Here is a 27,335-nt window from a genome sequence, read left to right as displayed (position 1 = left end):
CTTGGCATAGATCTCTCAGTCAGTGTTATGTGTTTCACACATACCGCCTGTGTATACGTTACAGTGAATATCTGAAATCTTCAATGACATTGATATGTGAATGTTCGGAATTCCTGGCACATTTAGGGAATACATGAAAACAATTGGAATATATTGCCAGTTATTGTTAATTCTCCTGATATAACTATAATCATCTGTGTGTGTAAAAATGAGGGAAAATATATTCCTTTTTTGCATAGCCACAAAATGCATCAGTGGATGAATGGGTAAGGTGTGAGACTCTAAATGTCTTCAGCAGTATTCCGTCTTTTTGATTGCAGGATGAGATTCAGACAGCAAGCCTAAAATTAACTTGGGAATGTTTCCATTTCACCCATGGATTTTCCTAGGCTCCCATAAAAAATATCACAACCTATCTGATTTAAAAATCTATCTAATTTAAACCCTTAGTCTGATCCGCCTGTTTTAGGACCCTCAAAGCTAAATGCCATTTGATTTGTTGTTGTTGCATGCGTTCAAGTCATTTCCAACTCATGGTGACCCTAAGGTGAACTGACCACAGAGTTTTCTAAGGCTGAGAGCATGGGACTTGCCCAAGGTCACACATTTGGTTTCCATTCCCAAGCAGAGAACTGAACCTTGATATCCAGAGTCATAGTCCAGAGCTCAAATTACCATGTTGGCTCTCAAAATTAGATTGTGATGCTAAAGATGTGCTCCGAAAATGATATATAGTGTTGAGAGAAATATGATGGGAAGGATAATACCTGTTGAATTTCTGCCTGCTGTACAGCTATGAATAATGCAGAAGCCTTGCACAAAAACAGTAGAAACCCTAGTAGACAGAAAAATCCCAGGGTTTCCCTCATAGGGGTCCAGTAGCTGGGAATTTTCCAAAAGCTTGGGTGTAGAATCTTGTTCACTCCTCAAACACAATAAGACTGGAAAGCAAAGAACCTTTGTGTCTCTCATGTCCAAAACTTTATTTTCAGTACTTTTCTTTTCTCCACTGATGACAATGTGGGTTGTATACATTGATATGTGCCTCTGAACTGAGCTTTTCAACAAAAATACTGTTTCAATTCCTACCTGAAAGTTCATTCCAGGCAACTATTCGTCATAGCTGGCTGTATCTGTGAAGGTCACAGATACATTTTCTGAAACTATAAATAGTTCACCTGTAAACATGGCACTAAGGCTGACTAAATTAGGGTAAGCTGCCAATCCAGCTGACCTGGCATTCCTCAGTTCTTTCCTGATAGGAGTACATAGAATGAATCTTATATCAGCTGCAGTTATTTATTCATCTAATACAGTATTGTTTGCTTTGACTGGGGGTAGCAATCCAGAGCCATCATCTTTCTGATCACTTAAAACATGATCCTTTTAACCTGTGATTCCAGGACTGAAGCTAGGACATTCTGTTTGCCACTGAGATATAGGCTGTCCTTTAATGTTGATCTAGTAGTTTTACAAGGAAGGTTCTGTCATCCTATAGCAACATGATAGATAAAGGTTGCACCCTTTGATAGGGACCCTTCAGGGAAATGTTTGGAAAAAAGTGATAGATCACACATGAAAGATACCATACGTCACAAGCTGTGGCCGTTTGCTGTTGGGAACATACAAAGCTTTAGAAGCAAACTGCCACATTATCATTTATTTGCACACTGTAAATAACCTTCTGGAGCCCCCAATGGCACAGTGGGTTAAACCCTTGTGCCAGCAGAACTGCTGACTTGAAGGTTGGGTTGCTAACTTGAAGGTTGCTGGTTTGAATCCAACCCAGGGAGAGCATTGATGTGCTCCCTCTATCAGCTCCTGCTCCATGCAGGGACATGAGAGAAGCCTCCCACAAGGATGGGAAAACATCTAGGGGTCGCCTGGGCAACGTCCTTGCAGACTGTCAATTCTCCAGAAGTGACTTGCAGTTTCTCAAGTTGTTCCTGACATGAAAAAAATAACTTTCCCATGATTTAAAAGATTGCTTTCTGAAAAGCTATTGATTTGCAGTACTACATATGTGAGGTTCACCTGTTGTCTCATGAAAGTATCCCGCCCCCAGCATGACATACACACTGAAGGACTGAATGTTCCTCCAACTAGTGCATCTTTAGTGCCTATCATTCAACTCAGCTGTTGGTCTCCTTGATCCAAAATACACACCAGTATCTATGTGTCCTGCCTTGGAAAATTAATCTAATGATCCTGGAGTAGAGGAGGAGGATAAATTTAGCATCTGTCTAAGTTATTTTGAGTACTGGCAGGAGGGAGGAGAAAAAGAAAAGTCAAAGTGAAAGGGATTTCAGAGTTGGTGGCATTGCCGCTGACTGAAATTCTATACTCCCACAATGCCGTCCTTTATGGGATTTCAAAGCCATCCTGCATATATTCAGGATCTCTGATTCCCAAGAAGTCAAAGCAGTTAGGTGGTCATGGATGGCACATTGTGGAAGAGGGGGAAGAGTCCAGGAGTCTTGGCTATCAGCCTAGAGTTATCAGCAAGTATTTTAGAAGGAAAGTGTCATGCCATAGCAGAGTGGCAGATGAAACCAGATGTAGGTGTAAGCCGATCATCAAGAAAGGACATTCTTTCATTGACAAAACAGGCTGGTGGGACAGTCTGAGTATGTTTTACATTTCATATATATTAGGGATGGGAAATGTGTGGCCTTTTGGATGTTGTTTAACTGCAACTCCCATGTCCATGATAGTTACCTCTGATACAAATTGTGGTCTGGGTGGCCACATGTTCGCCACTTCTCACACATAATATTACTAAAGGGGGTTATATTGCTAAAGCTTATATTTATCCATAGAGGATTGAGTTTTTTTAACATTTGAAAAAAAATAGCGGACAGGAAGGACCAGTGTTGCTTGTCTTGCTAATCAGGAAGTGTGAAAGTGGCTGCTCCCTTTGATAGGGACAGTTTTGCTCCCCAGAATAGAAGCCGGATGGGCAGAAATCTTCAGAGGCAGGGTCTTCAGTACACTGAATCTAATAAAGAATGTCAAATATGTTCATTTTTCCTCCCATGTCCTTGGCATTAAATGACACAGTGTGTGTGTGTCAGTAGGATATGGAATCTACTTCCTGGGTTACACTAAGCATTTTGGTCTAAGTGCTGGACTATGATTCTGGAGACCAAGGTTCACATTCCTCCTTACCTATGGAAAACCACTGGGTGACTTTGGGCAAGTCAAAAACTTTTAACCTCAGAGGAACACATTGGTAGACTTCCTCTAAAAAATATTTCTAAGAAAACACCATGAATGGATCATCTTAGAGTCACCGTTGAGTCAGTAACAACTCAAAGATACATAGCAATAAATCTTGAGGGAACAACTTGCTTTGGCTGGTTCTTCAACAGCCTTTCTGTTTCTTGATCTGCAAAGGCCAACCTAAGTATCTAATCCTAGGTGTGTTGCTGTGTTTAGAGAACAAGAATTCTTCAGAGTAGTAATGCAAATTCCATACCATCCAGCTGTCCTAATTTGACAGGGACCAGATCAGTCCTCTTTTTTCTCATGTTTATGACTTCATCACATGGAAGTTTTCCTCAATTTTCTCTCTGTTTTAGTACACTGGCAAAACGGAGTCCCATGAAGGCCATCCCATAACGCATGACCACTTCTGTTGACAGCCCGTGGGAATCCGTCTTGCCAGCATGCTAAAACAAAGAGAAGATTCTGTTTTCTGGAGTTGAGTGTTATCCGACTCCTGGTTCAAAGGAATGGGGGGGGGAGCGGGAAGAAGACAAGGAAAGGACATGGAATGGCTGGCCATCCACAAAGACAGGCCTTGCCAGGAGAAAATGGGGTAAAACAGGTTCCCACTCTTCCCAACACTTTCTCGTGCTTTCCCCTTCTTCCCTCCAGCCCATCTGATGAAGTTCTAAGGCTTTTCTCCTCCCTTTCACCCTTTGTCCTTAGCTTGCTTCAGTTGCTGCAAACTTAATTCAAAGTGCAAAGATGCAAAAGTAGTTTGTATTCAATTAATTCCAATTAATACAGCAGGGCAGATCCTGTCTGATCTTGTGAATACCAGGTGCTCTAGCTTCTATTTCACAGGCAAGATCACCTCTGAGTATTCCTTGCATAAGAAAATACTATGAAATTTATGAAATCATCATATGATGATATGCAACTGGAAGACACATAAATACACACACTCCTTGGCAAAGTGAATTTTAGGGAATGTGAAGGAATCTTCCTTCCTTGTAAATTTGGGCAAAAGCTCACTCCTGCAGCCTCTCCTAGCTTCTGCGGTTCTTCCTCACTGATAATTTTTGCCAGATTGTGTAAACTTGGATATTGCTTGGCCACATGTGTCTTGGTTTTCATCTGTGAATCTTGGAGGACATGAGAATAATTAAATATTTTAGCGGTGTAGGCTTTATTTTTTAAGTATTTTTTTTCTTTCTGGAGCCACAAGCCAACTGTTCTAGTCTTCCCAGACCTCAAATGGAAAACTTGAGCTGTAGTTTCTGTAAGTAGGATTCTAATAATGTATCGACACTAAAGAATTATTATACCATTAAAGAATTATTACACCACTCGACACCACTTGAATTGCCATGACACCACCCTCCAGAATCTTCCGATTTGTAGTTTGGTGAGGCGCCAACATTCTTTGGCAGATAAGGCTAAAGATCTTATTTATTATTTATTTATTTGCTATATTTATACCCTGCTCTTCTCACCCTGAAGGGGACTTGCAAAACTACCAATCCCAGAATTCCTTAGGATGAAACTATAACACTTAGAGTGGTGTATAACTGTAGTTTGGATACCCTAAAACAGTGACGGAGTGCCCAAACCAGGGGGGAGGTGGGTTGGGCACTTGGGGGGTGAGCAGGGGGGCGAACAAGAAAGTGGGGGCGGGGAGCAAGTGAGTGGAGGGCAGGAGGGTAAGCAGAGGATGGACAATGGCGCATGTGCCAGGAGAGAGGGTGCTGCATACTCTTTCTGGTACTCATGCCATAGGTTCACCACCACTGCCCTAAGACATTCCTACAAATTTGGCCTGGATCAAGGAATGACACCGCCACAAATATTACAAGTTTATATCCTTCTATGAAAAGCATGCATAAGATTGCTTTCTACTTCAATCTTACACATGTCTCTTCAGAAGTAAGCCCCATTGGGTTGCCTTGATTTTCTAGCACAGAAAATATTTCTAAAGAACTGAACATTCTCTTTCAACTTATAATATTATGAGCTGCCTGTTTGGAAACACTCTAAATAAACTCTTTATAGAATTGCATGTTGAAAATGTTGCATTGAAAAGACATAACTCCCCCCAAGCAACCTGCCTGAGAGCATGCGCAAATAGTATGAATGTGCCTACCTGAACATCTTTAAAGCAGATTGATATCATCAAGGAAAGAAGGTCATCATTGTCAAAACAGGCTTTAAATGTTTTGCATGTGTACAGAGCAGATATTATTCAATCCTGGCAGGAAATGCAGAATCCTACTGAACCTGCTGATGGAAAGGAATAATGACCTCACATCAAAGGGTTTTACATTTGACTTCTTCTTTTTCCAGGAAACCATCATAGAAGAGGACAGAACATGTCAGAAAACAAAATGTTTTATCTGGGCTTTCCTATTTCCTCTAAAGGGAAGGAAGACAATGCCGAGCCCAAGAACAGGTGTGGATGTGCTTCTAAAGAGAAGGCACTGAGAATGTTCAAGTATGTCATCTGCCTGCAAAACGTCACAAGCCCAGTCCCCACTATCACCATTTGATTTGAAATTGACTAATTTAAGAACTGATCAGTTTATTTTAAATCAGAATTCGAGGTTTGAACTTTACACAAAGCCAGAATCATTTGAAGATGAACACAAGTAATGGCAGAGTTTTTGTTTTGATTTCTGGTAGGAGAAAAGGAGAGGTAAAGTGAGGTGGAGACCACATAAGCATAATCCATCCTTTGGTCAGTGCAAATAGCATTGTTTATATAAGGTGAACAATTGTAGCCTTTCACGTGTTTGAGGCAATAATTCCCTACATCTCTAACTGGCTATGGTGACAAGAATAGCTGAGATTGTCGTCCAAAAGGTTGCAGAGGGTCACTAATGCGGCGCCCAACCTGTTTGGGTCTGGAACAGTCCTCTGTTGCAACAAAATGAAACAAGGAACAAAGTTTTTAAAGTTTGTAGACAGACACCTATAAAGTTTAAAATCATTAGAGCAATCCAACAAACCCTACTGGTTCACTATATCCTACAACAGTCCTGACTTCGCAGGGGTGGGTCCAATTAATCCTTTGTCAGCTGCTTTTAAAATGCCTCACTTTCTCTCCAACCCACTTTCTTCCTTTGCACTCAGCTTGCTTGAATGGATGTGACCTAAGTTTAATGTACAGTGGTGGGAGGGGGAAAAAGAGAAGGGACAGTCTTGCCATTCCCAGAAGGCTCAGGCAAAAGCAAACTGATCCTGCCTCTACTGGCTTATTTATCTTTCTTCACTATATATATATATATATATAGCTGTGTTATACCTTTCACACATAGCAGGCAAACCGGCATTGCAGCTGGACCATTATCTTTGGTGACAATCCCTATCCCACTGCTGGTCTGCCCCTTCCCCATGAATATGCCATCCCTTGCTACCGACAGGTAAAATACGTCACCCAAAACATGGTGAGATGGGTCCATTCCTCTTCTGTGCAGCTATGCCAGTAGTAATGTGATGATGAGGCGTAGCAATGTCCTCCTCTTCTTCCTCCCTCTTCCCAAGCTGACTATTTTCCTGATATTTTACAGTTATACTTGCCTTTTTTTGTTTTTCAAAGCTGAAATGGCAAAATTACTTTAAAATAAAATACAGAACCACAGAAGTGCAGGAAGGTGGGTCTATGAGGATATTCAGAAGTACAATTATGGATGAATGGTCAAATCAGTGCAATTGCACAATTGTTGATAAGCAAGACATTGAAGGTGCTCAACTCATTATGTATCTACTATCAGTGATATCACGACTGCAATGGAAAAGTGAATTCATGCAACAAGGTCTTTGATCACCTTCTTGTTGCTTGGGCACACATGTTCTTGTTTCCAGCTGTGAAATGTTAGAGGTATGGAATTCCCTAAAAAAATGAGTTGAGGCTGGGCAAAATGAATAGTATTCTCCTCCTCATGTTCCTCTGCTGGGAATTGATATATGTGGATGGCATTTTGTCCAATGCTATCCAAAGCCCAGAGCCAGTGCAAGAAAAATGATGTTTTTAAAGTTCACTTGTTCTTTTTACTCTCCAGAAACATACGCATCTACAAACACAATGATTTTTAAAATATCCAAACAGAGCACCGTTACTTCAGCCAATGTTACTATAGAACTATGTAGCAACTTGGCTATCTGAAAAATGCACTAAATATAGACAATAGTGGTGGACTGTGTGTGATAACATTTCTGAGTTCTCCTTTCTTTCTTCACTCAGCTGGCTAAATGTCACTTGGAAGCAGACCTTGGCTATCCGGCATTCTCCCTGCACACTCGGAGTTATAAAAAGGTTGGCTCAGCAGTTCAGCAAAGGGCTAGTGTGTATTTTTATCATCAAAGGGCCCCAGGGACATTGTAAATGATAAGCTATAAATGCAAATGAGATAGGAGCAGGTTCATTTTTTAAAAGCCTCTTACTCAGAGAGTGACCTTGTTTGATAAGACTTAGGTCAATTCTGATCTGGATTCATGTTAAAAGGGCACCACCCCACAATATAGACTCTCCCACTGTTTCAGATTTTAACTCAAGATTCTTACTAGAAGTAATAAATCCTCAGATTACACAATATATGTCTCTCTGTGTAAAACACTGTGTAAGTCTCTTGGTATATATAAAATAATTAAAGTCACCAAATAAAGAGGTTTTCAGGTTATGTCCCTGACATGGTGTAGTTTTCTTCTCATGTTAAGAAAAAACTATGGTGTCCAAGGATTTGTTTTACAGTAAAAACTCAGCTTTAATACTCTAACTTAAAAATCTGCTAGATAGAATCATTGGATAGAATAATTGGATACCTTTTATTTTAGCACATGCTCTCTTCCTTGTAGTCTCGGGCAAAAGCAGACACCTGCAGCTTCTCCTAGCTTCTGTTGTTCTTCATTAGTAACTATTGCCATTTTATCCACACTCTGATATTGCTCGGTGACACGTGTCCCCATTTTCATTGCTTATTTTTATTAGAAGATCAGCCATTTTTTAATTTAAGGTATGCAAGAAATCTTCAAGAGTTCCTTAAAAACTCTGAAGTGTGCCCATTCAAATACTAATTGAGAATTTTTTTTTTCTTTTACTATGAATTACCCCTAGAACATCATCTCTTATTACCCTCTTTGGCTTAGTTCTCAGAGGCACTCTCCTCCAACAATTCAGGTGTCTTCTTCCACCATTTAAAGCAAGATGAATAATTCATTCAACTTTTCTACTGTTTCCCTGTCCTATTTTAGGAATCCTTTCATACCTTTATCACATAACTCTCTGATCAAGATTCATACTGATGGGTGGCGATGTAGTGTGGATTGCATGGTTTCCTCCTTTAAATGTATTGAATTTAATTGATTTTAACAATATTTCTTTTCTTCCTCAGCACTCTTATTTTACTGTTATAGTTGAACTCGTGCTTATTCTCTTCAGTCATGCAAGTGTTCTACTCAAAGGAAGCCTTCTTATCTTTTGCATGTTCCTTGATTCTGTTTCTTCAGCATAATCTACCTGGAATTCTTCATTTGTTACTGACTGTATAGTGTACCCATCATCTGAGCAACTATAATGTTAAACAACTTCCAGACATTCAGAAGAGATGTAGCTCCCTGGAATCTTTCTTTCAGACTCCTTTCTCACATAGCAGTTAACTTGTAGAAATACAGTTGAACTTGTAGAAATACAGTTTAAGCATCCAAGAAAAGAGGCATGCAAAGTTATCAAAGGAATACAAACATGGCAAATATAAGAATTCTAGATGTCAACAATTTTCAGTGTCCCACTATCTGCAGTATTGGGAATTTGGGGACTTAAAAATATTAATTGGGGACAGAATTCTTATGTGAATGGGAAATGCCTTGCTTTTGATATCTGCAACTGTACTCATGTTCTTGTATACATATTTTCATCTTAGGATCACTCTTATTGCTATGTTTTTTCCCTGACAAGGGTCTTTTTATATTAGCAACTGCTTGATGGAAAGAATTCAACAGGTGCATCATTTTCTGTCATGTACATGCAGTATTAGATTTCTACCTATCACATGTTCCATGTTCAGAGCCCAGGCCAGGAATACTAAAACACTGGGATGGCATCTGTTTTCAATGCAACTCACTAGTATTTTCCATCACCACTGTGTTATTTGTTTGATTGTTTATTATGTTTTTGTTGGATATCTTCAAGATGTTTTAAACTTATGATAATCCTAAGGCAATACTATCACAGGGTTTTGTCAGGCTGAGAGTGTGTGACTTGCCCAAGGTCAGTGTCTTTCCATGGCCAAGTAGGGAACTGAACCTTCATCTACAGAGCCATGTTGATTCAAATCAATATACCATGGTTTATATAGCATCTCATTTTGGCACACACATAATAGGTAGAAGTTAGTTAGCAGAAAACTATACCTGAAAATTTTTGTTGAGGAAGAGAAATTGAGGCTTTCGCAGGCCTCTTCTACACAGTCCTATAACTCAGAATATCAAGGCAGAAAATCCCACAATATCTGCTTTGAACTGGGTTAACTGAATCCACACTGCCATATATTCCAGTTCAAAGCAGATAATGTGGAATGTTATTTAGCTGTGTGGAAGGGGCCCCAGGAGTTGTTCCGTACCTTTCCATCTTTGACTTTTTTAAAATGTCTTAATACCTTTTTCAGATAAAACCTGTTAAATGTATGTTCTAGTACTGAGACATCATATCTTCCCTGCACATGTTCCAATATATACTACTACATGTCTACTGATCTTAGGTACTATTAAATGCTATATTTGGTTTATTTACTACAACATGAGTAACATAGAAAAGATAATAACATGTGACTTGCTGGTGTACAATTTCTATTAGCATTGTTAATAAAAAGTCAATTTCTAGAAGTGCCCTTTTACTTATGGAACTGTGATCTTATCTATGCAAATGTTGCAGAATGGTGGGAGTACCCTCTTAGAGGTAGAAACTGGAGTCATTTTTGTTATTAGTGCAATCCTAGGTATGCTGCAATACCATGCAACACTGGTATACCGCAATACTATGTACAGTAATCAGTGAGCCTTACCCTTTTCCTTACTATTTCAGGACAGGCATTTTTCAATTCCTTTGGGTGTGTCTAGATTACAGGTAAATTATTAACTTCATGTCACTGTCTGCCCATCTGTTTCTACAACTTGGCCAGGTTTGCTACTTTAGTTGTAAAATGTTTACTATCATCAATGCCAAGCCCAAAGGCAAGGACAAGGCACACCTCTTATGGCTTATAAATGTTGTTGGACTACAATTCATACCAAACCCACCAATAAAGCCAACTGTGGGGCATGACAAGAATTATAACCCAATGGTATATGGAAGGATACAAATTACACAACCTTGTCTTGCACTACTCATGAAACTGGATAGGATTCACACTACAGACTGTGCAGCACCTTTACAATGGTCATGACTCTCAGAATCCCAGATCATTAATAAACTACACTGTAATAATTAATAAATAATAAAAAATAAAAAAATAATAATTCTACACTGTAGAATTATTGCAGTTTGATACTACTTTAACTGTTATGGCTCAATGTTATGGAATTATGGGTGTTGTAGTTTTACATAATCTTTAATCTCTGCCAAAGAGTGCTGATGCCTCACCAATCTTTAGTATACTTGATAGCATTGAGCCATGGCAGTGAAATCTAATTGCATTTATTCTACAGTATTGATGCACCCTATGTCTATCTAGAGCAGTGGTTCTCAACCTGTGAGTCCCCAGGTGTTTTGGCCTACAGCTCTCAGAAATCCCAGCCAGTTTACCAGCTGTTAGGATTTCTGGGAATTGAAGGCCAAAACATCTGGGGACCCCAAGTTGAGAACCACTGATCTAGAGTGAGAGCTTGTAGGAGAAAGGGAAAGACAATAAAAATGGCAGTAAATGTGGCAAGGGCCTTCAATAAAAAAAATTCCTGAGAAATTCTCAAATTTCCTTTGAGGGGCGGGGGGAGAACATACACTTAAATCACGAAGCACTGCTAAACAAACAAAAAGAACAATCCACCTGGTTGTACAAGCTCTACTGAGATGATGAAAGGTAGCATATCAACAAGTTTCAGGTCCGACACCAGTGAAGTGCTGGAGAGCCTGAACTTCCATAACATTTCTTAAGTTTGCCTTACACAATTTTACTGTATTTGTTTTGGGGTTTTTTTAATTACACAACCCATAGTGTACACAGTAGCACCAAAGACACACCTTATTCTTTCTTGTCAAAACTGGAGCACCTGGTAATTATGTGAGCCACAAGTGAGGAATGTGTCAGGGGCTGTCAGGTGGCGCAGGCTGGTGGTACAGGTTGTCCATTGTCAGTGTAGAGAGCTCACAGAGCTGCATTGTGTGGTTGAATTCTTGTCTGAGTGAACGAGGGAGAGGCAGGCAGCTGGTAAACAGGTAAAAGGCAGAAGGGCGAGCCATCAAGGAGGTGAAGTGACTGTCAAAGGATAAGGGCAGGGAGGGGAACCTCTGTGGAGAACTATAAAGTCTTCTTGGGTGGTTTGTTTTTAGTTTCATGATGTTCTGAATCTGACCTAAGATCATGGATGATACACTACAGTGAGCTTCATTTCCTTGGATCCCCGTGAAGTCAGCTTGATGTTGTGATTTGAGGGTTGGAATATAACTCTGGAGACCATGGTTCAATTTCCAACTTGGCCATGAAATGGGAGCCCTTGGGTGAATCACACACTCTCAGCCCCAGAAACCCCTGTGATAGAATCATCTTAGAGTGGCCATAAGTCAGAACTGACTTGAAGGCAAACAGCAACAATAACAGCAATACAGGAAATGTCAAATATAGGCCAGTGTGTTTGATACAATTTTCAAATATTAACCCATAGCATTGTGTTTAGTAATTTACATAATTACTGAAAACAACAGCAAGGTTTTGACTGCCTTCCCATGGATACTTATCTTGGAAAAAGTCACACTGAGATTAGTTGGGTTTACCTTGGAGCACAGTTACATAAAACTATGACGTCATTTTTATTCCTGAAGTTCCAGTGTTTGGCATTTATATTAGTAATCTATGCCAGAGCAATTCCAGGTTAAGCAACACAATCTCCTGGTTTTCCGTAGTTGGCATTACTGTACAGTAATATGTCTGTATTTAGGATAGACTCCCATGCATTTCATTTGTGGACAGAAATGTTTCCATGAGTAAAATAAGGCATGGGAAGAAACATGTGTGCTCCCCAAATGTGCAATAGACAACTGGAAAATTTTCTGGAGCAGGTTTTCAGTCAGTGTAGGGAATAAAAAATATGATGATGAGGAGGAATTTATTTATTTATTTGCCTTTTTGCCCACTCACAACTCAAAACACTTTCTAAATGTTAAAGCAGATTAAAAAAAAATCAAAATAGCATCACTAAACATCAGTCAGTCCTCTATATCTACAAATTTTGTATCCATGGATTCAATCACCCACAGCTTGAAAATACTCCCCCATTCAAAAAACTCACCCAAAACACAAGCCTTAATTTTGTCATTTTATATAAGGGACACTATGTTATTATGTCATTCATATAATGGAACTTGAGCATCCATAGATTGTGATATCCATGTGGGTTCCTGGAATCAAACCACGGCAGAGACCAAGGGCTCACTATATACAGAAGTTATAATTAAAATGTCAACAGAATTAAAAACATGCACATTTTAAAAAGTAACAAATGAAGTCAATATAACACATCACTATAACACCTTTCCTTATGAACTGTCAGTTTCCAGAAGGTTTTTAAAAGAAACAAATATATGTTGTGCCTGTTGCTGTCTGGTGGAATGAGCATTATTGTGGACTGTCCCATTCTAGCCTCTCTATTAAGGGAGAGAATGCCTTTTTCAGATTTTCACCAATGTGAAGCTGATTAGACAAGGATCTTCTGAAAATCTTAAAATCTAGGCAGACTTATTCAGAATAACAGTGTCCATTAGATAACCTGGATTTGAGCTATAACGCTTTATAGATCATAGCCAACACTTTGTGCACTTTGGAAAGCAATGAGTAGCACTAGCCAATAGTGTTATTTTAACAAGTGGTATGATCCTTATAACTGTCTGCTTTGAACAGGATGATATGAGTCTACACTGCCATATAATCCAGTTCAAAGCAGATAATCTGGATTTTATATGGCAGTGTAGAAGGCGCCTTGGAGTGTGTTACAGTCATCCAAACATTTTTTATCATGTCCCCGCATGGGAAGCTGGGGCTGACAGATGGGAGCTCACCCCATCTCGCGGATTTGAACCTCCGATCTTCAGAACTTCTGATGAGCAATTTAGCCAGCACAAGGGTTTATTTATTTTATTTATTTGAAGTATTTATATTCCACCCTTCTCACCCCAAAGGGGACTCTGGGTGGATCACAGAACACATATACAGTAAACATTCAATGCCAATTATAATAATGACAAGACAGACAACAGATAGAGGTACATGTAGGCTTTTCCATCTTTCAGCATCTTTGGAGGTTGTGCTCAGTTCCGGCCACTGGGAGTGCTGTCTCTCCATCTCCCTTCCGAAAACTTTTTTCTGATCAAACGCCAAGCCTAAATACCTCCCCGCTTTAATGCAGTTCCTATTTATCTACTCACATTTGTTTTCAAACTGCTAGGTAGGCAGAAGCTGGGCTAAAGGTCAGGAGCTCACCCTGACCCAGGCTTCAAACTCTCAACCTTCCAGTTGACAAGAGTTATTGCAGCTTGCTGATTAACCTGCTGTGCCCAATTAAGATGGATGGATCTAAAAGATTTATGGTTTCAAATAAAGCAAATTCCAATTTGAATTACAGTTATGTACTAATGATGAACATTTGCTTCGTAAAATTATAAGACTCTATTACAATTTGAGATGGAAGCTCAAAAGGTTAAAGATTGTCAGATAAAGTGGGTTGACGTGACATTTGGTTATGATCTCAAGAACTTTTATAAAATGATGTTTCAATAGTGTATGATTCCAAAAAAAAATGACCGGAATGCATCAAGACTATTTAAATGTATGTTGGAAAGGTGGACAACATGTAGGGATATTTTTCATATGTAGTGGTTATGTGAAAAAGCTATATGTTTTGGGGTCAAATACATCATTTAATACAGGATCATTTGAAGGTTAATATCTAATTAAAATCTGAACTTTTTTCTTTTACAAAAGGAAGCATGGAAGATCACCCCAGACCTAAAGCCACTTATGGAAAGAGCATCACACAAAAGTCCAGAGTAAAGGCAAACAGTTTATTGTAAAAATACACAAAAGATATATAGTTAAAAGCAGGGATAAGGAAATATGGTGTAGAATCCAAAAAGTCAGCAATCGAATGTCTTTTGTGAATTCAATAGCAAGGCAGGACAAGAATAGTCCCAAAATCCAAAAGCAACTTAAGTCCACAAGCAAAACTTAAACAAGGATACACACCATGAACATGGAAAAACCAAGACAAGAACTAGAGAACTCAGGCCTGGCTGTAACTTGAAAGCCACATTGGCTGAACTGAAGAGCAAAGTGCCAGTGAGGCCTAATAAACAGACATGAAAGCATTATGTCTCCCCTAGAATTCCTACAAAGGCATGTTGACCTACGAAGCTATCTGCTCGAATTTGTAGGTGAGCCTCCTGGCTTAGGTCAATGGCACCATGTCTGTTCCCATGAGAATTTCTCATCAATTTGTCTTCACTAGACTCCTTATCTGGAGAGGATGATTCCAACTCCTGGCTTTGAAGGCCTTGAGGTTCAGAGGCAATTACATTCTCAGGCTTCGCATCTGTGCCTATCTCTCTGTCTAAAGCAGTTTCACTTTCTGGCTGTGCATGAGAATGAATCCCAGTGTCTGCATCAAAATGAATATCAGGAAAGCCCACAATTTCATCTGACTCCAAGTCATCAGTCAACCTATCAGCCCCAGACTGCTGTGGCTGCTGATGGGCTACAACATGCACAAAATATCCACTTTGATTTTTGTAATATTTCTTTTCTTTCCCCAGCACTCTTATTTAACTGGTATAGTTGAACTCATGCTTATTCACTTCCATCAGGTAAATGTTCTACTCAAAGAAAGCCTTCTTATCTTTCGTATGTTCCTTGGTTCTGTTTCTTCACCATAAACTACCTGAAATTCTTCACATGTTACTGACTGTATAGTAGTGTACCCATCATCTGAGCAACTGTAATTTTAAACAACTTCCAAATATCCAAAAGAGATGTAGCTCCCTTGAATCTTTCTTTCAGTCTCCTTTCTCACACAGCAGTTAATGCTTCAGTTAAATATTTTGAAATACAATTTAAGCATCCAAGAAAAGAGGCATGCAAAGTTATCAAAGGAATACAAACATGGCAAATATAAGAACTCTCAATGTCAACAATTTTCAATGTCTCATTATCTGCAATGTTGGAAATTTGGGGACTTAAATATATTAATTGGGGACAGAAATTTTATTTGAAAGGGAAATGCCTTCCTTGCTTTTGATATCTGCAGCTATGCTCCTGTTCTTATATACATACATATTTTCATCTTAGGATCACTCAGAGTGGGGCTTCCACCAGACGCTGAAGCAAGAGAACTCCTTGTCTTTCCTGTTTCCAGTTGTTCTGTGTTTTTTTTCTGTTTTCTTCTTTCTTTTTCTTTCCTTTATGTAAGCTGTATCTTCATATTTGAATTTTTAAAGTATATCTGAAAATTCTCATTAAAAATATTCAAGGACAATGTAATTTCATCCAGTGCCAGTTCAATCATTTTCCCTGTTATGCTTTTGATTGACCAGAAGCACTGGCTTATCTGGATTAAGTTTGAATTTGTTCACTCTCATTTGTTCCATTACTGATGGCAGGCATTGGTTTAGAACTGAAACAGTTTCCTTGGACTAAAATGGAAAGGGAGTAATGAAGCTGGATGTCATCCAAGTACAGAGTATTACGTATCTCTTGCTGTTGCATTCACAATTACAATGCTAAACTTAGGCTTTGTATTTGAAGCTGAAGAGATATGTAGCCTCCTGGTAAATGAATTTGATCTTTGGAAGCATATAGTTGAACTGTATATATTTCTTGGCATATCCAAAGATGTAGTTTGAACCCAGGGACAGGTCTATGAGAAAAGCAATGGGATGGAAACATTTTTTCCTATGGATTCCTTGATTCCCATTTGGCTGTACACTATAAATGCTGGTGGCACAGTGTGTTAAAGCGCTGAGCTGCTGAACTTGTGGACCGAAAGGTGCCAGGTTCAAATCCCGGGAGCGGAATGAGCACCCGCTGTTAGCCCCAGCTCCTGCCAACCTAGCAGTTCGAAAACATGCAAAATGTGAGTAGATCAATAGGTATCGCTCCGGCGGGAAGGTAACGGCGCTCCATGCAGTCATGCTGGCCACATGACCTGGAGGTGTCTATGGACAACACTGGCTCTTCAGCTTAGAAATGGAGATGAGCACCAACCCCCAGAGTCGGTCACAACTGGATTTAACATCAGGGGAAACCTTTACCTTTACCTATAAATGCTTCTGCTTAGCTTTTGTGCTGCGTCTTTGTCCCAAAGTCCAAAATTATTAGAGCACATACTGCTGCGCAACCCAAAAAAACTGCTGAGCTCAGCCCCTGAGGCATGAAAAGCAGGAGCAGTGCTCTTCTACCAGACCTGGAGAGAATAGCTGATGTCAAGAGTTAGTAGGTCTAACTAAGCTCCATACAGCTTGACTGGATTAAATTCCAAAAAAAAAAAAAAAGCATGCATAGAGAATCGGGCAGATTAAAATGCAAGCAAAAATTACAGAATTAGATTGGAGGATGGGGAATGATACAACCTTGTAGATAAATGGAAAAAAAATCAACAAGGAATTTACGTTTTTACATACAGAAATTGAAACGGTAAAGTCCATTAATTTCAAGTTGTGCGGCCTCTAAGTAAAAAGCAAACAGGCAATAAACATATATTTTGCTTTGTGGGAGAGTATAAATGTAAATGGCTAGCATCCTATTAGGAAGTTACAATAGTCTAGGTGAAACTTACATGATCATAACCCACTTTTTGGGTAGTTGTGGAATGTGGATTTTTGCTCCGCATACAGTGAGCAAACAATGAGCAAATCCAGCCTTTCCAAACATATTTATGTTGCATAGGAGCAAAAGAAACAGGAGAGACATGTCCTGCTATTTTTCTGTAGCTGGAGATATTGTAAGGATGTCCTCTCCAGGCCTCTTGCAATGCATCCAGCGACAGGAAATGAACTAATGTCTCTGCTGTTTCTTCTTCTCTTGAGCAACATAGGAATGGTTGTCTTGAGGTGCTACGTTGCTCAAAGGGTAGTTTTTGGAGTGTAGCACTAGAAGATGTGACTATATGAGGACATAGCTATATGCCACACTTACTTCTCCCAGTGCAGGATTTCACCCAGCCCTTAGCATTTTCATGAAGCAGTGGAGTAACTTTTTAAACAATCTTAGCTTTTTGTGTGTCAATTGTTAAGGATACACATATATGAGGGTTGAATTACAATATTTACAAGGATTTTGCTATTTTAAAATATATAAAGTGGCTTGACCTGAACCTCTGGAATTGGGACAAGATGACAAAACAGACATAAATTAAGTACAGTTTAAAGACTAAATGCTATCATTCATTGCTTAGTAGGTTTGGTTTGCCTGGAACAGTAGATATACGGAATATTGTTTCACACACTATCCATGACTCTTATTTAATAAAGGCCTCCATACACTCAACATAAAAAAGTTATCCTTAATTAGCTATGATTCTTTGAACTCAATTGGACTAATTTCCAGATAAATATGCATAAAATAAGATTGTGGTTATTAGAATAAACAATAGTTTAATGCATGGAAAACAATATTCCAATGGCACCTTCAAGATACACGGTTCATTATAGCAAGAGATGTCCTGGACTACAGCCCACTTCATCAAATAGATGAGGTGTGTCTCTCTCTGTGTGTTTGCATTCTTGCATGCATGTGCTTGTTTGTATATACACAAACATTTAGAGTCAACATAGTATACGTGGCTGAGAGTGCATCTGTAGACAAAGGAGTTAGGAGTTGATCAATGAAGGATGTACTTATGATCAAAAGATTTTTTTTTTAAATGAAGAAAATACTAACAGTGGAAATAACATTATTAATACTGGCCATTACAATTGTTCATCAACTTACCTCATACATGAAATTTGAGTTATCAGCAATAATTGGGGGAATGTGTGTTTGTATGCTTTCATACCACCTGTTGACTTACAGAGATCCCATGAATTCCATAAGGTTTTCTACAATTATGAACCCAGGATTTCATAACATTGAGCCATGGCAGTTAAAAGGGGTGTCAATTCTACAGTGCATTAATTCTACATTGCAGATGCACCCTTAACCATGGTGACTATCACTGTTAGTACTTTTTGCAGTTAATTTCCCTTTGATCTCACTGGCAACAATCTCATTTCTACAAATACAATACTGAAATTTTGAATAATACTACATTTCAAACAGATTATGCCTCAATCTGTTAGTCCTTCAGGTGCTACAGTACTTTCTGTTCTTGTTACATGACTTCACGTTCAGTCTAACTTATTGCATGCCTCTCATTGGCTTCTCTTGGCAGGAACCAGAGTCCTGGTCTAAGGACCTCATTAGATACAGTCTTCTCTGTGTTGGATTGTTGTATGTTTTCCGGGCTGTATGGCCATGTTCCAGAAGTTTTCTCTCCTGACGTTTTGCCCGCATCTATGGCAGGCATCCTCAGAGGTTGTGAGGTATGGAGAAACTAAGCAAGGAAGGTTTGCATACAAAATATATACAATGCAAATCTGTTTTTCTGCTGCCAATGTGATGAGGTCCTTAAGGCTGCTTCTACACAGGCAGTGAATCTAGAGCAGAATGTGGGTTATAGAGATCTGGAATGCCTATGCATTCACTACACTAACCAACTGGAAGATGCAAGAGAATCCACATAGATCAAGTGGCTCTTTTAATCCACATTCTGCACCAGATTAATTGGCTCAGTTAAAACCTTTTCTTATCTTCTCACAGAGATAGCATCCCCAGCTTGCCTCAGAGTGAAAAAGACAGTAAATTTGAGGTTCCACTTTCTGGCTGGGATGTGCATCTGCTCGTTTACTCAGACTCTTACTTCTGTTTACATGAGTGCTTCATGTTTGGCATTCAGCTTCTGCCTTTATGTTTTTTATACACAGGAGGCATACAGCAGATTTTATGGATTGATCTGGGATTTATGGTGAGGTGTTTTTGCTTCGGAGCTCATATTGGAGGGGCATTTTCTAGTCTCCCAACCTAGAGCTGGTTTCCAGCTGGATTTTAGTTCCTGTGTTGCTGGGGACTAGCACTCATATTACTACACCATGCTGTTTCCATATTGTTTTTACTGTTGCAGATTTTCCTCTCTCCTGCAAAATATGAGCCTTCACATTTGCTGTGTGACTTTAATGAATTCTGACTTCTGGTAATCCTAAGTCCTATCATGGAGTTTTCTGAGGCTGAGAATATTTGAATTGCCCAAGTACACTCAGTGGGTTTCCATGGCCAAAGAGGGTATCAGACCCTGGTCTCCAGGGTCCAACCACTACAGAACGCTGGCTCTCTCTTCTTATTCAAACTGAGCTTATTTTCTTTCCTTCTCTGTTTCTTCTTCTCTTTTTCAGACTGTTTCTTTTATCAGTCCTCATAGCAACTGTCCTGTTTGCAACTGATCTGCTTCTCTTCTAATCAACCTATCTGGAACTGCAAATCCCTCAAAAGCCACTTTTCAATGCTTCTTATAATGTGTAATGCAGTTCTCAGCCCACAAACTGGTTTCATTTTCTTCCTTTAGCCACCACTATACATCGGTGCCACATTCCAACCTCTCTTTCCAGTCCACAAAGATATCAAGCTAACAGATAATCACTAGTTTCTAACCTATTGTATAAGATAATAATATCACACAGAGGATTTGTAAGAGAGCTTCATTGCAACAGGATGCCTACATATATTATTTAATGTGATCAATCCAAGAAACTCTTGGTGACAAAGGGCTGCACCCAGTGTTTGCCCATGACGGATTAAGTAACTGAAACCTAGGATACTTTTGCTTAATACTGAACTCTGTTTTGGAGCTTGGTATCTATGGGTGGGTTTTAAAAGATAGTATCCACTGTGGTTTGGTACTAGGAACCCCCATTGATACCAACATAGTTTAGTGAGGCAACAGCATTCATTAACAGAGAAAGTTAAAGAACTTTTAAAAATAAATTTCCTAGGATCCCATAGCATTGAACCATGGCAATTAAAGTGGTGCCAAACTACATTAATTGTAAAGAATAGATGCACCCACAATTTACCTTGAAATACCTGCAAGCTTTAAAAACAATCAGTTAAATCTGAATTTTACAAGTCAAATTTCAGTTGGTTTTCAGCCAGTTGGCAGGGCTTGCTATGGGTCTGCATGAGTGAAAACTGGCCACTGCATCCTCTGGAATAATCCACATAAGTTATGTTTTGTCCATCACAGTTGGTTGCTATATTTCTATGAACCCCAGACCACTTCTCTGATGCACAGGTAATACAATTTTGGACACATACCGTTTATCACCTGAATCAGAATTTGAATATAAGATTATTATTTCTAAAGAAAAATTGTGTAAGCCAGGGAAGAGATCAGCTTTCCTTTTCAAACTTAAAAAATGAGCACTGGATGAGCTTTCTGCTGGACAAAATCAAACTACATGGCAACCAAAAGTATCAATTTCTTTAATGGGTGAGAGTGCTAATGAAAAGGAAAGAGCTGGGCAAGCCTGGTTGATGCCAGTCTACCATAACTCAGGGAATGCTGTGAAGGGAGGCCTATGGGAGAGAAAGGATACAAAACTAAAAGTTGCCTCTGAAACAGGGCTGATAAAAAGCTGATTTCAGAGATGCAGGACAAAGATGGTCCAGAGAAAAGGGAAAGCTGTAATAGAGATAAGACAGTCAGCCAAGGGACAAAACTGAATAGATTTTGGAAATCATGAACAATGAAGTAATTCAGGATTTAATGTAATTTAGTGTGCATGTATGCTATAGAATTACTGCAGTTTGAAATCACTTTGGACCTCTTCACACGTGCTGCCGGAATCTCCACACATTGTGGCGATTCCAATGGTGCCCGTTTGGAGACATGGGGAACCCGTCGCCCCATGCCCCGCATCGCCCAACTCACAGATGTCCCCATCCCACAGGGAGAAGCATCTGCCACCTGACTTCCCCTCGTTGATCCAAGGCAGCATGAGAAGCCTTCCATGTTGTTGCCGCAGTGGCATGCAGCGGTTCATTTTCCTCTTTAAGATGGAGCCCCGCTGGAAGTTGCAGTGTGCCATGTAATGGGAGCCAGCTGACTCCGTCGTAAAGGAGAAAGCGAACCGGTGAAAGCCGCTGATTACACCCTCATCTGATGAGGTCATTTGACTACCATGGCTCAATGCTATGGAATCATGGGAGTTGTAGCTTGGTGAAGCATCAGCAACTATTTGACAGAGAAAGCTAAACACCTTTCTGCAACTCTCATGATTCCCAGCTAGAAATGAGCCTAAATGGCTGTGCCTACAACGACTGTACTGTAGGAGCATAAGCAATTTTTCTTTCATTGTGCTAATATAATTTCTTCCTCCATCAGTTTTCACGTCTTACTTTAACTCTTGCTTTCAGAGGAGACACTGGAAGAAATATCAAGTAGGGTGGCTGTCATCTATAGACTGAAATTTCTAATATTACATGCGGTTATATAATTATATATATATGAATAAAACATATCTGGCTTACTGAACTATATATTAAACAAAATGTTCAGTATGTCACTTTGAATAATAGGGTGGAATGTAATTATACTGTCGATCTAGACCAGGCATACAACTAATACAATTCGAGGACAGTTAACTTTTATATAGTTTTAAAATGGTTAGAACAGACATGGGTAAACTTCAGTCCTCTGGGTATTTTGGACTTCAACTCCCACAATTCTTAACAGTCAGTAGACTGTTAGGAATTGTGAGATTTGAAGCCCAAAACACTTGGAGGGGCGAAGGTGTTGTCCTTCTTCAACACCAGTGGATATTCTTTATGGTATTCAACACTGACATCTGGCATAAAGTCACGAATCTGGCTGATGTTTGCCTCTTTCCATCTGTTATAAACAATGGTAACACGAAAGCTTATAATTGCAAAAAAGGTTACATCATTCCCATATACAGTCATATAAAATGAGCTAATGAAAAATTACATAAACCCAACCCTGGGCATAATCCAAAAAAGGAATCCAGGGAATACTAATTTCTATTAATTGTGAACATTTACTGTTACGGGTCTTTAAATATTTTATTTTGGCTGATTTGTGCTCAAAGGCTTGAAGTTTGATGCAGCCTGATGTCCCATGCCTTTTCCCCATAATGGTATACATAGACCTTGCACATGTTGATGAGTTTAATGCAGTTTGCTTGAAAAAAGGATTAGGGATGCCCAGGATTTGGAATTTAGTTGATTTCCAGGATTTGGTGAAATTTAAAAGTGAAATCCTATTTTAGTTCTGCCTAGCATACCCACTGTGTTAATTAAACTGTTGCTGCTGTGTATTGAATTTGGTCTCTCTGCTTACGTCTCTCTGAAATAAATTAGGCTTTTGTGAGTCATGATGACTAATTTTTCACATTGGCCCCTTATTAGTCCCAACTATAATAGATCCACTGAATCTTTTTCTTCAGTAAGTGAACAGTTATATAATGCTTATATAAATTGATTCAATGGATCTACTCCAATTGAGATTAGCAATTGTTTTTAGACTATTGATTTCAATGGAGCCCAAATATGACTAGCAGCAGCACAATTTAAAGCAAATGGCCTACACTGAGAGAAGTCTGTGCAGGAATGCAGTCTGTTTTGGAACTGAACCATTAGATTTGGGCATCATTAACAGCTCCTTTTTGCTATTATAGAGCTTTACTGAGTTTCTGAGTTTCACAGCTTTATTGGAACACTAGATTGTAGTCTATGTGTGTTTCTATCTTTCTCTCTCACACACATACATACACACACTATCATAGAGAAACATCTTAGCAGAATAATAGGATTCATGGATCTGGTTTGCATGCTCTCCAGCTGTCCAGGTTTGGCAAGGACAATTTTATTTTCTGCTGATGCACTTTTCTAGCTGTTTTTTAGTGCCCCAGTTTCTTCCTCTCCCTCTTCTTCCTCATCCTCAGATTATTGTGAATTGCTACAAACTGAGTTTAATGCGCAAAACTAGTTTTCCACTCAGCAAAGGCGAGAAGGGAATTGAATCTTGCCCTTCCCTGTAGATTTCTGCAAAAAGCAAACTGATGCAATCTTTGGTAGTTTGTGTGTTTTCCTTTTTGTTATTGACACAATGTGACATTCCTTGGCCATACGTTTCCCAGTTTTAATCAATGACATGTTGAAGAGCACAAGTTTGATTCCAATGGAGTTGCTTGTTATACTCTGAAAATCAAACCTATCTCAGATCTACACCCTTTCACATGCATTCAAGAAAAATGCCACATGGGTGAAATCCTGTATGTTCCCCATATTGTCTCATAGCAGCTATTTATTTATTTTTGTCCTTCAGGTTGTGCAGTGGGCTTCCCAGGGGTCCCTTCTGCAGCAAATGCTAAAGCAGATGAACCTTTAGCCTAATACAACAGGCACTTTTAATGCTCTTATCTTTTCCTTCTTCCCAAGGATGGATTTTGTTCCCAAAGCTGGATTCTTTGCCTTCGAAAGAGCACCGGCTTACATTAGAGCAGAACCTGGGTCACTGGAAGTTCAACATCTCTCTTCTGCCCATCTGCCAGTTCAAGTCCCCATATGTTCACTGTTTATGTTTTTTCTGGATTAATGGGTATCACTGGAGAAGTAAACCCTTAATTGTCTTTTTATAAGCATAGCAGGCAGAGTTGATGGCAGTCAATGCTTGAAGCATTTGACTGCAAGGAAGAAAAGTCCTGTGCATGCTACGTTAATAATGACACTGTAGCAATACTACTTTGGCAGGGATGCCGATAATTATTTTGATTACTAGATTTAATCATGGCCAGCTCTGACGGAAAGTCATATAATCAAATCAAGAAGAGTCCCTTTGACTTTGGTTATACCTTGTTCTCTCTCTTTTTGAAAAAAAACAACCAATTTGGGGCATGAGGTTTTAACATGAGGTTCCAGCCTTAGTTTTTAAAACGGATTTGAATAGACAGAGAAATTGGCTGTTTCAGGCAACAACTGAGCAAAACAAAGGTCCAAAATCTCAGAACATTTCTGCTAATGGCCACAAAGGTGTGATTCTGCTGCCTTTTGTAGCCTTCAGAAGTCTTATAAATCTGCTATATGGGGCAGGAAAAATTCCATAGAAGATTCTTGAGGATTGTCATGAGCGTAAGAGGGAGAAAATCCTAGCATGTGAGCATACCATGGCAAGGATTTCTAATCATCTAACATTGAATTCTGCGCCAGCTATAGCACCATTCAGATATTCTTGATGGCCCAGTAGAATTCTGAGATTTGTAACTGGGAAGAATCATATGGTTAAACCACTGAACTGCTGAACTTGCTGACCAAAAGTTCAGTGGTTCAAATCCGGGGAGCAGGGTGAGCTCTCACTGTTAGCCCCAGCTTCTGTCAACCTAGCAGTTTGAAAACATGCAAATGTGAGTAGATCAATGGGTACCGCTTTGGCGGGAAAGTATTGGCACTCCATGCAGTCATGCTGGCTACATGACCTTGGGTGTGTATACAGACAACACTGGCTCTTTGGCTTAGAAATGGAGATGAACACCAACCCCCAGAGTCAGAAATGACTAGGCTTAATGTCAGGAGAAAACCTTTACCTTTACCTTTACCTATAGGTAAAAAAATAATACCACTACCACCATGCCTCCAAATGGATTTTAGGAGTTTGGGTGCATTTCCACCATGTTCTTCCAATACAGAGAAGGGATTCCCTGAAGTACAAAGGCAAGAGGCCAATATAAACAGAAATATAATCCAATAATATAAACTATAAGACAGTTTTTCATATATATACTATATTCATAGAACTTTCAATGTGCTGATAAGGATTGTAGAAGTTCAAAATATACTAAATGGTTTAAAATACACGTCTCTAAACCAAAATCATCCTTATATAGGAAAGTCAGGAATTCCTAAAGCAGAATCCAAAAGAATATTTTCAGTGATTTTGGTTTAGAGACGTGTATTTTGAATCATGAGTGAATGCATGAGTTAGGCCCCATCTACACTACCATATAGTGCAGTTTGAAACTGCATATGGTCAGTGCAGACTCATATAATTAACTGCCTAGAACTGCATAGAACTAATTGCATGGAACTGCATTATATGAATCTACACTGACCATATAATGCAGTTTAAAACAGCATAAATCCAATCTAATAAGGCTTCATTGTGTGTGCATGGACAACTAGCCATAGTTCCGTATGATGAGCCATGCATGGGGAAACTGGGGCTGTATGTGACCCCAAAAGCGGTTTTAGTGATCTCAGCTACTTTTTCTTCAGGCTACACTATAGTCGATGTGAGTAGCTACTCCTGGTTGCCTTCAAGTCACATTGTCCCTTGGACTGTTTTGCAACCTGTTTTTCAAACCTATTTCCTTATTTGTTTGCCATCTGGGCTTATCTGTGATATTCCTAGGGCATCCTTAAACTCACAAGTTTGAGGCTAAATTAGTAAATACATTTCTTGTTGGCACCCTTGGGCAAGGCATTTGCCATTATACACCCCATAACTTTAATGTGGGTACTAAAGACATCAGAAGTAGTGAAAGGAGTTTCTATACTTTGACCCAGACTTCAATATATTGGAGAATGCAGTTAACAAATCAGAAGACCTGGAAGTGCAGGAACTATATAAGATACTAAAGTTCAAAGATGTTTGCATTGCCTGGTGTGTTTCTTGTTTCTTCTGTTAAAAATAGTTACATTATATCATTACAATATGTCATATTGTTAACAACATAATAAGCAAAAAAGGAAAATATCAATTAGAAAACTTCACTGCTTAATTCATTTGTACTAAAGGTCAAGCAATCGATTTATTATGAACTCTAGATAAAAAAACACAATTATCCAAATTATGTTGTAGTAATAACAACAATCGCTCCTATTTATGTGCTCACTGTAAAAAGAGTCTGGTTTGTATTCCCCTTCCTGCCTTTTCCTTCCCCGATAATAACAAGCTGGACAAAATGGAAAAAAAAAAACAGAAAGAGCTGGAGGAAGCCAATAGCATTAAATTGTGCATTGTGTCCATTAGAGACGAAAAATGTCACCATAACCATTGAATTGTCAATAACCGTTTAATCCAACATACTATGTCATTCTGAAGAGGATGTTAAACGGAACATAAAGTTGAATACCAAAGTCAGATTCCATCTGTTCCATGGTGTTTCCCATTTCTGTGCCTGATTGTAAAGAAAGCTAAAAGAAAAAGAAACAATTCATTTAAAATATGGTACTGAAGCAGCCTTCTATAGATCCCATGGGCCACTAAAAAAGGAAAAAAAACAAATAGTTCAAAGAGAAAATCAAGCCTGAACTCTCCTTAGAAACCAAAATGACTGAACTGAAGCTATGACACTTGGGAGACATTATAAGATAGCACAGCTCATTGAAGAAGATGATAATACTGGGAACACTTGAAGGAAAAGAAGAAAACCACATTACAAAGACACTGATTCAATGAGAAATAATATCTTTGAGTTTGCAAGGCTTGACAAGGGTAATAGCAGGATTTCTTGCCAGTCTCTTATTCATATGTTGATGATTTAGCAGCAAATAATAACAAATAACCCTTGGAGCAAAGGGCTTCTTCACCCTATTGGGAGATGGGCAGGAAGCACATTCTTTTTATTCTGCCCTGCAAATAACCCCTGCCCTAAGCTTCAGCCTATATCTATGGAAAAAATATATGTCAATTAGAGAAGCCTGCCACCAAGTGATTGCAGGGGCTCCAGACAGACATTTAATCAGGATTAATTAATGCATTGTAAAAATGGAATAGTAACAGCAGGATTTCTTTAGGAGACAGGCTAAATTTCCAATATCTAGATTGCA

Source organism: Anolis carolinensis, chromosome 4, assembly GCF_035594765.1.
Source record: "Anolis carolinensis isolate JA03-04 chromosome 4, rAnoCar3.1.pri, whole genome shotgun sequence".
NCBI lineage: Eukaryota > Metazoa > Chordata > Lepidosauria > Squamata > Dactyloidae > Anolis > Anolis carolinensis.
This window is presented reverse-complemented; position numbering follows the sequence as displayed.